Consider the following 19,203-nt stretch of genomic DNA (forward strand, 5'->3'; position numbering starts at 1 on the left):
TGGATATCATAACAAAACACATCGTGCAAAATTTCATTCCAATCGGATAAGAATTGCGCATTCTAGAGGCTCAAGAAGTCAAGACCCACGATCGGTTTATATGGCAGCTATATCAGGTTATGAACCGATTTGAACTATACTTGGCACAGTTGTTGGATATCATAACAAAATACGTCGTGCAAAATTTTATTTCAATCGGATAAGAATTGCGCACTCTAGAGGCTCAAGAAGTCAAGACCCAAGATCGGTTTGTATAGCAGCTATATCAGGTTATATACCGATTTGAACCATACTTGGCACAGTTGTTGGATATCATAACAAAAGACGTCATGCAAAATTTCATTCTAATCGGATAAGAATTGCGCACTCTAGAGGCTCAAGAAGTCAAGACCCAAGATCGGTAGATATGGCAGCTATATCAGGTTATGAACCGATTTGAACTATACTTGGCACTGTTGTTGGATATCATAACAAAACACATCGTGCAAAATTTCATTCCAATCGGATAAGAATTGCGCATTCTAGAGGCTCAAGAAGTCAAGACCCACGATCGGTTTATATGGCAGCTATATCAGGTTATGAACCGATTTAAACCATACTTAGCACATTTATTGGATATCATAACAAAACACGTCGTGCAAAATTTCATTCCAATAGGTTAAGAATTGCGCACTCTAGAGGCTCAAGAAGTCAAGACCCAAGATCGGTTTTTTTGGCAGCTATATCAAAACATCGACCTATTTGAACCATACTCGGCAAAATTGTTGGATATCATAACAAAACACGTCGTGCAAAATTTCATTCCAATGGGATAAGAATTGCGCACTCTAGAGGCTCAAGAAGTCAAGACCCAAGATCGGTTAATATGGCAGCTATATCAAAAAATCGACCTATTTGAACCTTATTTGGCAAGGTTGTTGGATAGCATAACAAAACACGTCGTGCAAAATTTCATTCCAATCGGATAAGAATTGCGCACTCTAGATGCTCAAGAAGTCAAGACCCAAGATCGGTTTATATGGCAGTTATATCAAAACATGGACCGATATGGCCCATTTGCAATACCAACCGACCTACACTAATAGGAAGTATTTGTGCAAAATTTCAAGCGGCTAGATTTACTCCTTCGGAAGTTAGCGTGCTTTCGACAGACAGACGGACGGACGGACGGACATGGCTAGATCGACATAAAATTTCACGACGATCAAGAATATATATACTTTATGGCGTCTCAAACGAATATTTCGAGTAGTTACAAACAGAATGACGAAATTAGTATACCCCACATCTTATGGTGGAGGGTGTAAAAAGAAAGTATCAATACCACAAGTAAAGAGTGATTTGTTAAGAGCTTGATAACTTTTTATACCCTCCACCATAAGATGGGGGGTATACTAATTTCGTCATTCTGTTTGTAACTACTCGAAATATTCGTCTGAGACCCCATAAAGTATATATATTCTTGATGGTCGTGAAATTTTATGTCGATCTAGCCATGTCCGTCCGTCTGTCCGTCCGTCCGTCCGTCCGTCCGTCCGTCCGTCCGTCCGTCCGTCCGTCCGTCCGTCCGTCCGTCCGTCCGTCCGTCCGTCCGTCCGTCCGTCCGTCCGTCCGTCCGTCCGTCCGTCCGTCCGTCCGTCCGTCCGTCCGTCTGTCTGTCGAAAGCACGCTAACTTCCGAAGGAGTAAAGCTAGCCGCTTGAAATTTTGCACAAATACTTCTTATTAGTGTAGGTCGGTTGGTATTGTAAATGGGCCATATCGGTCCATGTTTTGATATAGCTGCCATATAAACCGATCTTGGGTCTTGACTTCTTGAGCCTCTAGAGTGCGCAATTCTTATCCGATTGGAATGAATTTTTGCATGACGTGTTTTGTTATGATATCCAACAACTGCGCCAAGTATAGTTTAAATCGGTCCATAACCTGATATAGCTGCCATATAAACCGATCTTGGGTCTTGACTTCTTGAGCCTCTAGCGTGCGCAATTCTTACCCGATCAGAATGAAATTTTGCACGTCGTGTTTTGTTATTATATCCAACAACTGTGCCAAGTATGGTTCAAATCGGTCTATAACCTGATATAGCTGCCATATAAACCGATCTTGGGTCTTGACTTCTTGAGCCTCTAGAGTGCGCAATTCTTATCCGATAGGAATGAAATTTTGCACGACGTGTTTTGTTATGATATCCAACAACTGTGCCAAGTATGGTTCAAATCGGTTCATAACCTGATATAGCTGCCATATAAACCGATCTTGGGTCTTGACTTCTTGAGCCTCTAGCGTGCACAATTCTTATCCGATCAGAATGAAATTGTGCACGACGTGTTTTGTTATGATATCCAACAACTGTGCCAAGTATAGTTCAAATCGGCCCATAACCTGATATAGCTGCCATATAAACCGATCTGGGGTCTTGACTTCTTGAGCCTCTAGAGGGCCCAATTCTTATCCGAATGGAATGGAATTTCGCACGACGTGTTTTGTTATGATACCCAACAACTGTGCCAAGTATGGTTTAAATCGGTCCATAACCTGATATAGCTGCCATATAAACCGATCTTGGGTCTTGACTTCTTGAGCCTCTAGAGGGCACAATTCTTATCCGATTTGAATGAATTTTTGCACGAAGTATTTCGTTATAATATCCAACAACTGTGCCAAGTATGGTTGAAATCGGTCCATAACCTGATATAGCTGTCATATAAACTGATCTGGGGATTTGACTTCTTGAGCTTTTAGATGGCGCAATTCCTATCCGATTTGGCTGAAATTTTGCATGACGTATTTTATTTTTACTTTCAACAACTGTGTCAAATAAGGTTCAAATCGGTTCATAACCTGATATAGCTGCCATATAAACCGATCTGGGATCTTGACTTCTTGACCCCTAGAGGTCGCAATTATTATCCGATATGCCAGAAATTTTGTACGACGGATCCTCTCATGACCATCAACAAACGTGTTTATAATGGTCTGAATCGTTCTATAGCCCGATACAGATCCCATATAAATCGTTCTCTCTATTTTACTTCGTGAGCCCCAATGGACGCAATTCTTATACGAATTGGCTGAAATTTTACACAGGTCTCCAACATACATATAATTTAATTGTGGTCCGAACCGGACCATATCTTGATATCGTTTTAATAGCAGAGCAACTCTTTTCTTATATCCTTTTTTGCCTAAGAAGAGATGCCAGGAAAGAACTCGACAAATGCGATCCATGGTGGTGGGTATATAAGATTCGGCCCGGCCGAACTTAGCACGTTTTTACTTGTTTTTTTAAAAACGCATAATTTTTGCAAAATCTCTTCGGTTCTTTATTTGAAACGTTAGATTGGTCCATGACATTTACTTTTTGAAGATAATTTCATTTAAATGTTGACCGCGGCTGCGTCTTAGGTGGTCCATTCGGAAAGTCCAATTTTGGGCAACTTTTTCGAGCATTTCGGCCGGAATAGCCCGAATTTCTTCGGAAATGTTGTCTTCCAAAGCTGGAATAGTTGCTGGCTTATTTCTGTAGACTTTAGACTTGACGTAGCCCCACAAAAAATAGTCTAAAGGCGTCAAATCCCATGATCTTTGTGGCCAACTTACCGGTCCATTTCTTGAGATGAATTGTTCTCCGAAGTTTTCCCTCAAAATGGCCATAGAATCGCGAGCTGTGTGGCATGTAGCGCCATCTTGTTGAAACCACATGTCAACCAAGTTTAGTTCTTCCATTTTTGGCAACAAAAAGTTTGTTAGCATCGAACGATAGCGATCGCCATTCACCGTAACGTTGCGTCCAACAGCATCTTTGAAAAAATACGGTCCAATGATTCCACCAGCGTACAAACCACACCAAACAGTGCATTTTTCGGGATGCATGGGCAGTTCTTGAACGGCTTCTGGTTGCTCTTCACTCCAAATGCGGCAATTTTGCTTATTTACGTAGCCATTCAACCAGAAATGAGCCTCATCGCTGAACAAAATTTGTCAAAATTTGAACACATTTCGAACCGAACACTGATTTTGGTAATAAAATTCAATGATTTGCAAGCGTTGCTCGTTAGTAAGTCTATTCATGATGAAATGTCAAAGCATACTGAGCATCTTTCTCTTTGACACCATGTCTGAAATCCCACGTGATCTGTCAAATACTAATGCATGAAAATCCTAACCTCAAAAAAATCACCCTTTACTAACATCCCCATCCAATTAAATAAACCCAATACTATCTCGAAATTTTTCAAAAAGAATTTTTGTCAAAGGCTTGGTAAAGAAATCTGCGACTTGTTCCTTACTTGATTTGTAAAAAATGTTGATTATCTTATCTTGAACCAGATCTCGGAGAAAATGATATTTGATATCAATGTGTTTCATTCGTTGATGTTCTTTAGGCTCTTCCTTGATCTTTATGCAAGACAAATTATCTTCGTAAATAGTTATAGGCAAATCAATATTAATGTTCAAATCCTGCAATAATTTCAGTAGATATATATTTTCACTAGCTGTAATACAAATGGCTACGTATTTTGCCTCGGTCGAAGAAAGTGAAACCGTTGGTTGTTTCTTAGTAGACCATGAAACCGTAGATCCAAATGATTTTATTAAATAACCACTCAAAGATTTTCTATCGTCGGTATCATTTCTCCAATCTGCGTCGCAATATGCAAATAATGTCTCATCAGATTTTCCATCAAATAAAAGCTTCATATCTTTGGTCTTTTTTAGATACCGGAGAATTCTTTCAGATGACTCCAGTGACAATCTGTAGCACAATTTTGAAAACGGCTTAAATAGTTTGCACTGACACTTATATCAGGCCGCGAAGCAAGCATCAAATACATTAAACAACCAATCAATTCTTTGTAAGGTTCTTTAGTGACTTGAGTTTTCTCATTGATATCATTAGGTAAGGACAACTTAGGCTCCATTGGAGTATCAGCATTTTTACAGTTTTCCATTCCAAACTTCTTTAATAGATTCACTATGGAACCTTTTTGAGTCATTTCAATTGTGGATTCTTCAATATTTCTACGTACTTTAATTCCCAAATAGACGTCAATGTCTCCCAAATCCTTCATTTTAAATTCCGTTTTAGCTGAATTGCTTTCATGTTGTTGCCAACAATAAGAAGATCGTCTACATAAAGCAGTAAATATATTATATTGCCATTGTCTGTGCGGATATACAAGCAATAGTCATTTTTCGATCTTGTAAAATTCAATGATAATATAAAGGAATTAAATCTTTCATTCCACATTCTAGGTGATTGCTTTAATCCATACAGGGAACGGTTAATTTTACACACAACATTTGATTCACATTCAAGACCTTTCGGTGGATCCATGTGTATTTCCTCTCGTAGATATCCATTCAAAAAAGCGGTCTTGACATCCATTTGATGTACATATGATATATTTAATTTTATTCGCAACTGCTAATAAAATACGCAAAGTACCAATACTAGCCACAGGAGAATAGGTCTCATTGAAGTCAAAACCTTGACACTGAGTAAATCTTATACCAACGCAGTTCTACAGTTGGTTCTGTGCTTTCATTAAGCACAACTGGATCTATATCGCCATTTTCCAACATATTTTGTTCTTCCGGGAAATTAACTGTTTCTTCGAATATTTCATCCTCACTGTTTTCTTCTTCAGTTCCAGTACATTGTTCCAGGCTATTTTCATTTTGCTTTTACGACTTCTATAGTACTACAGATACAACCTTTCTTACAGGCAGCGAATTAGTAAACTCGGTCTCATTAAGTAAAACATTACTTAACCCATAAACGGTAGCCATTTCCGCTATAACCAATCATAAGTAGTTTCCTCGATTTCATATCCAGTTTCGTTCGTTGAGCTTTTGGAATATGGGAATATGCAGCATAGCCAAACACTCTCAAGTTTCACAAGTTGGGCTTTTTTCCGGACTAGACTTCAGCAGGAGTTTTGTTGGATGAAAGAGAGTTGGTTGGACTTCTTTTTGTGACATAGTTAGCACAGTATATTGCTTCAAGCCACAAATATTTTGGAACACCACTTTTTGATATCATAGATCTTGCTTTTTCAATTAGAGTTCTGTTCATCCTTTCAGATTTTCCATTCTGTTTTGGTGTGTAAGAATGATTATATTGTATTGTAATCCCAGAATTTCTACAAAAATCCTTAAATGCATTCGATGAATATTCACTGCCGTTATCACACTTCAATTTTGAAATTTTAGTGTCATGCAAATTTTCAGCCATTACCTTGTAGTTTTTAAAATGTGTTAAAACTTCTGATTTACAATAAACACAAGTAAAGTGCGAATAGTCATCTATAAATTTTACAATATACTTCTTTCCATCCCAGGAATTTGGGGTTAAGGGTCCACATACATCGCTATGAATCAGCTGCAAAGGTCTAAGAGAACATTCCTTGTTTTTCTTACCTTTAAACAGCAATCTGTGTTGCTTTCCGAAAACACATGATTCGCCGAAGGGTTTTTGATCCTTAATATCGTCCATCCCATTTACCATTGCTTTCAACTTTTTCATACCTTGCTCATTTAAATGGCAAAGTCGTTGATGCCATAAATCTGCGACTTGCTGAAGAATACTTAAATTGGCATTTGCATTTTTAAAATTCAGTTGAAATTCATATGTCTTATTTTGCCTATCACCCTCCAACATCAATGTATGCCCTTTAAAAATGTTCACTCTTTTGTTTTCAAATACGGCTTTCATCCCTGCTTCTTCAATGCGTCGTATAAAAAATAAGTTGCATTTTAGATCCTTGCAAAGTAAGACATTTTTTATTGAACACCTTGAAAACTTCCCATTCACTTTGGCGAATCAAACAATTGTTCCAGATTTTTCGGCTACAATACTTACACCATCATTTGCAACACCAATAATTACTGGATTATCTAGCTTGTGCAACTCGAAGAAACATCTCTCATCATTGGCCATGTGATCGCTGGCTCCGGAATCAACTTTCCATTTCATATTGCTGTTTACTTGACTTGTATAGCATTCTCCGTCAGCATTAAAGCACAAATCGGAACTTGCCACGTTTCCAGATTTCTCAGATTGATCTCGTTTAAATTTGAAACAGTTTTTATACCCTCCACCATAAGATGGGGGGTATACTAATTTCGTCATTCTGTTTGTAACTACTCGAAATATTCGTCTGAGACCCCATAAAGTATATATATTCTTGATCGTCGTGACATTTTATGTCGATCTAGCCATGTCCGTCCGTCTGTCCGTCCGTCTGTCTGTCGAAAGCACGCTTACTTCCGAAGGAGTAAAGCTAGCCGCTTGAAATTTTGCACAAATACTTCTTATTAGTGTAGGTCAGTTGGTATTGTAAATGGGCCATATCGGTGCATGTTTTGATATAGCTGGCATATAAACCGATCTTGGGTCTTGACTTCTTCAGCCTCTAGAGTGCGCAATTCTTATCCGATTGGAATGAATTTTGGCAGGACGTGTTTTTTTATGATATCCAACAAGCGTGCCAAGTATGGTTCAAATCGGTCCATAACCTGATATATCTGCCATAAAAACCGATCTTGGGTCTTGAGTTCTTGAGCCTCTAACGTGCGCAATTCTTATCCGATTGAAATGAAATTTTGCACGACGTGTTTTGTTATGATACCCAACAACTGTGCTAAGTATGGTTTAAATCGGTCCATAACCTGATATAGCTGCCATATAAACCGATCTTGGGTCTTGACTTCTTGAGCCTCTAGAGGGCACAATTCTTATCCGATTTGAATGAATTTTTGCACGAAGTATTTCGTTATGATATCCAACAACTGTGCCAAGTATGGTTGAAATCGGTCTATAACCTGATATAGCTGTCATATAAGCAGATCTGGGGATTTGACTTCTTGAGCTTCTAGAGGGCGCAATTCCTATCCGATTTGGCTGAAATTTTGCATGACGTATTTTATTTTTACTTTCAACAACTGTGTCAAATAAGGTTCAAATCGGTTCTTAACCTGATATAGCTGCCATATAAACCGATCTGGCATCTTGACTTCTTGACCCCTAGAGGTCGCAATTATTATCCGATATGCCTAAAATTTTGTACGACGGATCCTCTCATGACCATCAACAAACGTGTTTCATATGGTCTGAATCGGTCTATAGCCCGATACAGATCCCATAAAAATCGTTCTCTCTATTTTACTTCGTGAGCCCCAATGGACGCAATTCTTATACGAATTAGCTGAAATTTTACACAGGTCTCCAACATATAATTTAATTGTGGTCCGAACCGGACCATAACTTGATATCGTTTTAATAACAGAGCAACTCTTTTCTTATATCTTTTTTGCCTAAGAAGAGATGCCAGGAAAAGAACTCGACAAATGCGATCCATGGTGGAGGGTATATAAGATTCGGCCCGGCCGAACTTAGCACGCTTTTACTCGTTCTTTTTGTGTCCAATTTTGCCACAATAATGGCATTTGAATTTAAATAAAACTTTCAAAGCAACACTTTCTGCCACTGGATGCTCATTTCTAGAACACATACGTTTTCTTTCCTCTTCAAGCAAACGATTTTTGACAAATGTTCAATGTTTCAATTGCTGTTATTACGTTGTTGTAGGATTCCGGCAAAGTAAGAAGTAGCAAACAAATGGTATCCAACTTTTCCAACCTAGCTCCCGACGATTTCAGTTGTCGAACAACACTGTCAAACTTGAGGAAAAACAGATTCAAATTTTCATTGCTTTCACATTCATGGTCAACAGCTTTTTCCTGAGGAACAATTGGTTTGAAATGCTTTTCTTGGCAAACACATTTGATAATGATTGCAAGATTTCAAAAGAACTTTTGCTGTCCTTTATATATTCCAAATGTGAATCCCCAATTCTTCTTATTATCAAAGATTTCGCCTTTGCGACCTTCTTCATCCATTCCGATTTCTTAGCCTCGACAGTTTCTGGCGAAGTAATTTCCGTGACATCTTACTGTATAAGTTCCAACAGATCGTGTTCGTTCAAAGCCGTTTCCAATCTAAACTTCCAATTATCGTAATTCCGACCCTCGAACAAATGCAGTGCGAAAATCTCTTCCGCCATATCTGGGCCCATAACCAGATAACTTTCAACAAATTAAAACGTTTAGGGTAATACAAGAAAAGGTTTTTATTGAAGAGAAAGTTTTGTACGACTGACAAGAAAAAGAGAAAAAGCATACTTGATTTAATTAAGATGTAAAAACAAAATATCAATACAAGTATTTAATTGCATATACTAACATTTTGGGGGTGGGGCAACCCACAGATACTTGGACCTAATTATTTATGTCATATTCGTAAGCCGCTCCCGAATATCTTTCATTTGAGTCCCATATTGATATGTACGTCAAATATGTCTGTTTGGGTGAGTTTTGAGAATGGGGTGGCCCCCTGGTTATTTGGACCCAATTTTTATACCCTCCACCATAAGATGGGGGGTATACTAATTTCGTCATTCTGTTTGTAACTACTCGAAATATTCATCTGAGACCCCATAAAGTATATATATTCTTGATCGTCGCGACATTTTATGTCGATCTAGCCATGTCCGCCCGTCTGTCCGTCCGTCCGTCCGTCCGTCCGTCTGTCTGTCGAAAGCACGCTAACTTCCGAAGGAGTAAAGCTAGCCGCTTGAAATTTTGCACAAATACTTCTTATTAGTGTAGGTCGGTTGGTATTGTAAATGGGCCATATCGGTCCATGTTTTGATATAGCTGCCATATAAACCGATCTAGGGTCTTGATTTCTTGAGCCTCTAGAGTGCGCAATTCTTATCCGATCAGAATGAAATTTTGCACGACGTGTTTTGTTATGATATCCAACAACTGTGCCAAGTATGGTTCAAATCGGTATATAACCTGATATAGCTGCCATATAAACCGATCTTGGGTCTTGAATTCTTGAGCCTCTAGCGTGCGCAATTCTTATCCGATCAAAATGAAATTTTGCACGACGTGTTTTGTTATGATATCCAACAACTGTGCCAAGTATGGTTTAAATCGGTCCATAACCTGATATAGCTGCCATATAAACCGATCTTAAGTCTTGACTTCTTGAGCCTCTAGAGGGCGCGATTCTTATCCGATCAAAATGAAATTTTGAACGACGTGTTTTGTTATGATATCCAACAACTGTGCCATGTATGGTTTAAATCGGTTCATAACCTGATATAGCTGCCATATAAACCGATCTTGGGTCTTGACTTCTTGAGCCTCTAGAGGGCACAATTCTTATCCGATTTGAATGAGTTTTTGCACGAAATATTTCGTCATGATATCCAACAACTATGCCAAGTATGGTTGAAATCGGTCCATAACCTGATAAAGCTGTCATATAAACAGATCTGGGGATTTGACTTCTTGAGCTTCTAGAGGGCGCAATTCCTATCCGATTTGGCTGAAATTTTGAAGGACGTATTTTATTTTTACTTTCAACAACTGTGTCAAATAAGGTTCAAATCGGTTCATAACCTGATATAGCTGCCATATAAACCGATCTGGGATCTTGACTTCTTGACCCCTAGAGGTCGCAATTATTATCCGATATGCCTGAAATTTTGTACGACGGATCCTATCATGACCATCAACAAACGTGTTTATTTTGTTCTGAATCGGTCTATAGCCCGATACAGATCCCATATAAATCGTTCTCTCTATTTTACTTCGTGAGCCCCAATGTGCGCAATTCTTATACGAATTGGCTGAAATTTTACACAGGTCTCCAACATATAATTTAATTGTGGTCCGAACCGGACCATATCTTGATATCGTTTTAATAGCAGAGCAACTATTTTCTTATATCCTTTTTAGCCTAAGAAGAGATGCCGGGAAAACAACTCGACAAATGCGATCCATGGTGGAGGGTATATAAGATTCGGCCCGGCCGAACTTAGCACGCTTTTACTTGCTTTTGCCTAAGAAGAGATGCCGGGAAAAGAACTCGACAAATGCGATCCATGGTGGAGGGTATATAAGATTCGGCCCGGCCGAACTTAGCACGCTTTTACTTGTTAATACCATGTTCGTATTCTTCTCTCTAATACCTTTTATTTGATACCCATTATGTCCCGATCGGTCCACTACTAATTTTGGGTGGTGTTTTTAGGGTATCGGGGGAGGGTCCACCCACATCCAATATCAACAAATTATGTTGCCCTTACCTCCTTCCTGACCATTTTCGTAATCTACTCCCGAATACCTTGCATTCGAATTCCATATTGCTATTATTGTCCAATAAACCCATTTTCGAAATCTACTCCCGAATAACTTTTATTAGAGTCCCATATTGCCATTATGGTCCAATAAACCTATTTTAGGGGGTTTTGGGGTCGGGGCGGTCCCCCAGTTACTTGGATCCAATTTTTAATATGAAATTCATAGTCTACTCCTGAAAACCTTTCATTTGAGTCTCATATTGTCCCGATCGGTTCACTTTTATTTTGGGGTCGTACTTTTAGAGTAAGGGGGAGGGTCCGCCCCACATCTGATATCAATAAATTATATAGGTTTAGCTGTTTTTGAGTCTATACGGAAGTAACAAATTTACAAACAAATAAACAAACATACAAGCAAACAAAACACAAATTCATGTTTAAATATTGGTTTGTCCAAAAAGTAATTGCGGATTTTTTAAAAGAAAGTAAATGCATTTTTAATAAAACTTTGAATGAACTTTAATCAAATATACTTTTTTTACACTTTTTTTCTAAAGCAAGCTAAAAGTAACAGCTGAAAACTGACAGAAGAAATAATGCAATTACAGAGTCACAAGCTGTGAAAAAATTTGTCAACGCCGACTATATGAAAAATCCGCAATTACTTTTTGGGCAACCAATATATAGACTAGCTACGCTCGATTATGCTATGTTGGAGAGAAGTACTCTAAATTTGAAAGTTTCTGCGTAATTGAAGTTGAAAATGTATTCCATTTTACCTATGGATTTTTCTAGACACAAGTACCTCTTATATAACCCCACATTACAATGGGACAGTGAGTTTAATTAAGCCCCTTGACATCCTTCTACAATATCGCACAGATCGGTCCAGATTTGGATATAGCTGTCATATAGAGCGATATCTCGGTTTTAGGTTTCGGGTCCATAAAAGGCGCATTTACTGTCCGATTTCGCTCAAATTTGAAACAGTGAGTTTAGTTAGGATCTACGACGTCCTTCTTCAATTTGGCCCAGATCGGCGCAGATTTGAATATGCTGCCATATGGATTGATCTCTCGATTTAAGGTTTTGGTCCCATAAAAGGCGCATTTATTGTCCGATTTCGCCGATGTTTGGGACAGTGCTTTGTATTTTCTTCGACATTTGTCTGCAACTTGGCCCAAATCGGTCCAGATTTGGATATAGCTGCCATGAAGACCGATATCTCGATTTAAAATCTTGGCCCCATAAAAAGCGCATTTATAATTTCACTGAAATTTGACACAGTGACTTATGTTAGGATTTTTAACATCCGTTTAGATTTAGCTACTAAAAAGATCGCTATTTTGTTATGTACAATGACCTGTTACTATTAGTATTTGGTCCAAATCAGAACATATTTCGTTATAACTGTTATGGGTCAGAAGGTATGAAAATTTCACCGAATTTTGATGAAAGGTAGTTTACATATATACCCCAGGTGGTGGGTATCCAAAGTCCGGCCCGGGGGAACTTAACGCTTTTTTACTTGTTTTTAAATCATATTATATGTTAACAAGTAAAAGCGTGCTAAGTTCGGCCGGGCCGAATCTTATATACCCTCCACCATGGATCGCATTTGTCGAGTTCTTTTCCCGGCATCTCTTCTTAGGCAAAACAAGTAAAAGCGTGCTAAGTTCGGCCGGGCCGAATCTTATATACCCTCCACAATGGATCGCATTTGTCGAGTTCTTTTCCCGGCATCTCTTCTTAGGCAAAAAAAAGGATATAAGAAAAGATTTGCTCTGCGATTAGAGCGATGTTAAGATATGGTCCGGTTTGGACCACAATTAAATTATATGTTGGAGACCTGTGTAAAATGTCAGCCAATTCGAATAAGAATTGCGCTCTTTGTGGGCTCAAGAAGTAAAATAGAGAGATCGATTTATATGGGAGCTGTATCGGGCTATAGACCGATTAAGACCATAATAAACACATATGTTAATGGTCATGAGAGAATCCGTCGTACAAAATTTCATTCCAATCGGATAAGAATTGCGCACTCTAGAAGCTCAAGAAGTCAAGACCCAAGATCGGTTTATATGACAGCTATATCAGGTTATGGACCGATTTGAACCATACTTGGCACAGTTGTTGGATATAATAACAAAACACGTAGTGCAAAATTTCATTCCAATCGGATAAGAATTGCGCACTCTAGAAGCTCAAGAAGTCAAGACCCAAGATCGGTTTATATGGCAGCTATATCAGGTTCTGGACCGATTTGAACCATACTTGGCACAATTGTTGGATATCATAACAAAACACGTCGTGCAAAATTTCATTCCAATCGGATAAGAATTGCGCACTCTAGAGGCTCAAGAAGTCAAGACCCAAGATCGGTTTATATGGCAGCTATATCAGGTTATGAACCGATTTGAACCATACTTGGCACAGTTGTTGGATATAATAACGAAACACGTCGTGCAAAATTTCATTCCAATCGGCTAAGAATTGCGCACTCTAGAGGCTCAAGAAGTCAACACCCTAGATCGGTTTATATGGCAGCTATATCAAAACATGGACCGATATGGCCCATTTACAATACGAACTGACCTACACTAATAAGAAGTATTTGTGCAAAATTTCAAGCGGCTAGCTTTACTCCTTCGGAAGTTAGCGTGCTTTCGACAGACGGACGGACGGACGGACGGACAGACGGACAGACGGACGGACATGGCTAGATCGACATAAAATTTCACGACGATCAAGAATATATATACTTTATGGGGTCTCAGACCAATATTTCGAGTAGTTACAATCAGAATGACGAAATTAGTATACCCCCCCATCTTATGGTGGAGGGTATAAAAAGGCTATAAGAAAAGATTTGCTCTGCTATTAGAGCGATATCAAGATATTGTCCGGTTTGGACCACAATTAAATTATATGTTGGAGACCTGTATAAAATGTTAGCCAATTTGAATAAGAATTGCGCCCTTTGTGGGCTCAAGAAGTAAAATAGAGAGATCGATTTATATGGGAGCTGTATCGGCCTATAGACCAATTCAGACCATAATAAACACGTATGTTAATGGTCATGAGAGAATCCGTCGTACAAAATTTCAGGCATATCGGATAATAATTGCGACCTCTAGAGGCTCAAGAAGTCAAGACCCCGGTCCGGTTTATATGGCAGCTATATCAGGTTATGAACCGACTTGTACTTTATTTGACATAGTTGTTAAAAGTAACAATAAATAACGTCTTGCGAAATTTCAGCCAAATCGGATAGAAATTGAGCCCTCTGGAAGCTCAAGAAGTCAAGTCCCCAGATCTGTTTATATGACAGCTATATCAGGTTATGAACCAATTTGAACCATATTTGGCACAGTTGTTGGATATCATAACAAAATACTACGTGCCAAAATTCATTCAAATTGGATAAAAATTGCGCCCTCTAGAGGCTCAAGAAGTCAAGACCCAAGATCGGTTTACATGACAGCTATATAAGGTTATGGACCGATTTGAACCATACTTCGCACAGTTGTTGGATATCATAACAAAACACGTCGTGCAAAATTTCATTCCAATCGGATAAGAATTGCGCACTCTAGAGGCTCAAGAAGTCAAGACCCAAGATCGGTTTATATGGCAGCTATATCAGGTTATAAACCGATTTGAACCATACTTGGCACAGTTGTTGGATATCATAACAAAACACTTCGTGCAAAGTTTTATTGCAATCGGATAAGAATTGCGCACTCTAGAGGCTCAAGAAGTCAAGACCCAAGATCGGTTTATATGGCATCTATATCAAAACATGGACCGATATGGCCCATTTACAATACCAACCGACCTACACTAATAAGAAGTATTTGCGCAAAATTTCAAGCGGCTAGCTTTACTCCTTCGGAAGTTAGCGTGCTTTCGACAGACAGACGGACGGACATGGCTAGATCGACATAAAATGTCACGACGATCAAGAATATATATACTTTATGGGGTCTCAGACGAATATTTCGAGTAGTTACAATCAAAATGACGAAATTAGTATACCTCCCATCTTATGGTGGAGGGTATAAAAAACTAATTTGCCAGTCTATTTATTTGGTGCGGTGGCGATAGTTCTTACCATATAAAACTCTTCAACAAAAAAGTGTTGCCAAGCAATACGTCCTTTGGTCTCGTCTATCGGTGAGCTAAAAATGGTTGCAACCTTATCGTTAAGGTTTGGAAGTCCTGCTTTCACGCTGAATGTTATAATTTCGGCGGCCTACACATTAATTAAATCACACAGTGTCCCGTTAGCTCATTATGATATCAGATTCGCAGTACACAACCTTATCCCTTACATTATCTTCATATTGTCATGATTGGTGTACAGCCGTTTGGTGGAGGGCGTCTATATGAGGGTTGTTCGCCACACTGCCACTTGAGCACAAATTTGAATGACACACTCAACTCAAAAAATTTATAACTTTATTCCGCATTGTTTTAATAGGTCAAATAACCTATTGGAGGCGATTTTAGGAGGTAAAACACCACCTGGGTTCTTGGACACAAAGTTTAATGTCATATTCGTAATCTGCTCTCAAATGCATATCATTTGAGATTCATCAAGCTATGGTTGAGTAGTATTCCCATTTGGGGAGCTTATCGGGGATGGGGCGACTATCAATTACTTGTACCTCGTTTTTTATGTCATATTCGTAGCCCACTCCCGAATACCTATCATTTGAGTCCTTTATGGATATATACGTCCAATATGTCTATTTGGAGCAGTTTTCGGGTTTGGGCTACCCCTTGGATAATTGAACCCAAGTTTCTATACCACATTCGTTTTCTACTCTCCAATATCTTTCATTTGATACCCATATTGTCCCTATCGGTCAACTTTTAATTTTAGGTGGCGTTTTTGTGGTAACGGGGGAGGGTCCGCCCCCTTCCAACATCAACAAATTATATAGCCTATACCTCCTTCCATAGCATAGGATGGGGGTATACTAATTTCGTCATTCTGTTTGTAACATCTCGAAATATGAGTCTAAGACCCCATAAAATATATATATTCTTGATCTAATAGCAGAGCAAATCTTTTTTTATAGCCTTTTTATACCCTCCACCATAAGATGGGGGGTATACTAATTTCGTCATTCTGATTGTAACTACTCGAAATATTCGTCTGAGACCCCATAAAGTATATATATTCTTGATCGTCGTCACATTTTATGTCGCACGGTAGCACGCTAGCTTCCGAAGGAGTAAAGCTAGCCGCTTGAAATTTTGCACAAATATTTCTTATTAGTGTAGGTCGGTTGGTATTGTAAATGGGCCATATCGGTCCATGTTTTGATATAGCTGCCATATAAACCGATGTTGGGTCTTGACTTCTTGAGCCTCTAGAGTGCGCAACTCTTATCCGATTGGGCTGCCATATAAACCGATCTTGGGTCTTGACTTCTTGAGCCTCTAGAGTGCGCAATTCTTATCGGATTGGAATGAAATTTTGCACGACGTGTTTTGTTACGATATCCAACAACTGTGCCAAGTATGGTTCAAATCGGCCCATAACCTGATATAGCTGTCATATAAACCGATCTTGGGTCTTGACTTCTTGAGCATCTAGAGTGCGCAATTCTTATACGATTGGAATGAAATTTTGCACGTGGTATTTTGTTCTGATATCCAACAACTGTACTAAGTATGGTTCAAAACGGTTCATAACCTAAAATAGCTGTCATATAAACAGATCTGGGGACTTCTTCTTGAGCTCTTAGAGGGCGCAATTCCTATCCGATTTGGTTGAAATTTTGCAAGACGTATTTTATTCTTACTTTCAACAACTGCGTCAAATAAGGTTAAAATCGGTTCATAACCTGATATAGCTGCCATATAAACCGATCTGGGATCTTGACTCCTTGAGCCTCTAGAGGTCGCAATTATTATCCGATTTGCCTGAAATTTTGTACGACGCATTCTCTCATGACCATCAACATACGTGTTTATTATGTCCTGAATCGGTCTATAGCCCGATACAGCTCCCATATAAATCGATCTTTCTATTTTACATCTTGAGCCCCCAAAGGTCGCAATTCTTGTTCGAATTGGCTGACATTTACACAGGTCTCCAACATATAATTTAATTGTGGTCCAAACCGGACCATATCTTGATATCGCTCTTAAAGCAGAGCAAATCTTTTCTTATATTCTTTTTTGCCAAGAAGAGATGCCGGGAAAAGAACTCGACAAATGCGATCCATGGTGGAGGGTATATAAGATTCGGCCCGGCCGAACTTAACACGCTTTTACTCGTTATACCCTCCAAGATAGAATGGGGGGTATACTAATTTCGTCATTCTGTTTGTAACTACTCGAAATATTCGTCTGCGACCTCATAAATTATATATATTCTTGATCGTCGTGACATTTTATGTCCATGTAGCCATGTCCGTCCGTCCGTCCGTCTGTCTGTCGAAAGCACGCTAACTTCCGAAGGAGTAAAGCTAGCCGCTTGAAATTTTGCACAAATACTTCTTTTTATGTAGGTCGGTTGGTATTGTAAATGGGCCATATCGGTCCATGCTTTTATATAGCTGCCATATAAACCGATCTTGGGTCTTGACTTCTTGCGAATCTTAAGTGCGCAAATTTTATTCGATTTGGCTGAAATTTGCTTGACGTATTTTATTCTTACTTTCAACTACTATGTCAAATAAGGTTCAAATTGGTTCATAACCTGATATAGCTGTCATATAAAGCGATCTGGGAGCTTGGCTTCTTTAGCCTGTAGAGGTCGCAATTATTATGCGATTTGCCTGAAATTTTGTACGACGCATTCTCTCATGACCATCAACATACGTGTTTATTATGTCCTGAATCGGTCTATAGCCCGATACAGCTCCCATATAAATCGATCTCTCTATTTAACTTCTTGGGTCCCCAAATTGCGCAATTCATATTCGAATTGGCGGACATTTTACACAGGTCTCCTATATATATATCCTCCACGTTGGAGGGTATATAATGTTCGGCCCGGCCGAACTTAGCACGCTTTTACTTGTTTTAAACTCCTCTAAACCAATGGCAATATGGGGTTTATATAAATGGTATTTGAAAGAAGAGCGCGATGCTGATATTTTTTCAGGGCCTAGTGTCTGGATATCATCAGGTTATCCGGCTGAAATAAAGTATTTTAAGAATGGAGTACACCTTACATCCAAACTTAAATTCGTACTCCAATAACTATCACATGGGATTCAGATAAAGGCACTTATATTGTTAAACTGTTTAGCAGGCGATATACTATTTTTGTAGCATGGTATTTCTCAAAAGCACTTTAATTGTCAAAAAAAAATATTCAAAGGAAAATCTTGTTCCATATAAAGTAAAAGAAGGAGTAGCGGAGCGGGTCGGGTCAGCTAGAATTTATATATATACTAGCTGACCCAGACCCGCTCCGCTGCTCCTTGACTAACAGTTTTAAACCCCATATTGCCATTAGTTTAGGGTAGTTTACACGGTGAGGCGTCCCCCAAACACATGCCCCAAAATAGGTTATCAAATTCGTTTTCTAATTTCAAATACCTTTCATTTAAGCCACTTTTTGGCATGGTCGAAAAGTGTTTACCATTTGAGGTGTGTTTTGGGGAAGAAGTGATGCCCTAAATACATGGTCCTTCATTTGGATATCAAATTCGTATTCTACTCTTAAATACCTTTATTTGAGCCCCATGTTGCGATGGTCAGTAAAAAATCGCTGTTTGTGGGTTATTTTGGGAGGGGGTAGACCCCGCAGAAAAGTGGTCCCGAAAGTGTGTATCAATTCTTGCTCTGCCCTCCAATTCCTTTCATTTACGCCCCACATTGATATGTTCGGTAAATATGTCCGATTTAGGGGTGTTTTGGGGAGTGGGGTGGTCCTGCAAACACTAAGCCAGAAACATCTATCAACAACGTGTTCTATTCTCACATATCTAGACGAATATATATATATATATCTAGACGAATATATATATATATATATATATATATATATATATATATATATATATATATATATA

Source organism: Stomoxys calcitrans, chromosome 1 (assembly GCF_963082655.1).
Source record: "Stomoxys calcitrans chromosome 1, idStoCalc2.1, whole genome shotgun sequence".
In the NCBI taxonomy this organism is placed as follows: Eukaryota; Metazoa; Arthropoda; class Insecta; order Diptera; family Muscidae; genus Stomoxys; species Stomoxys calcitrans.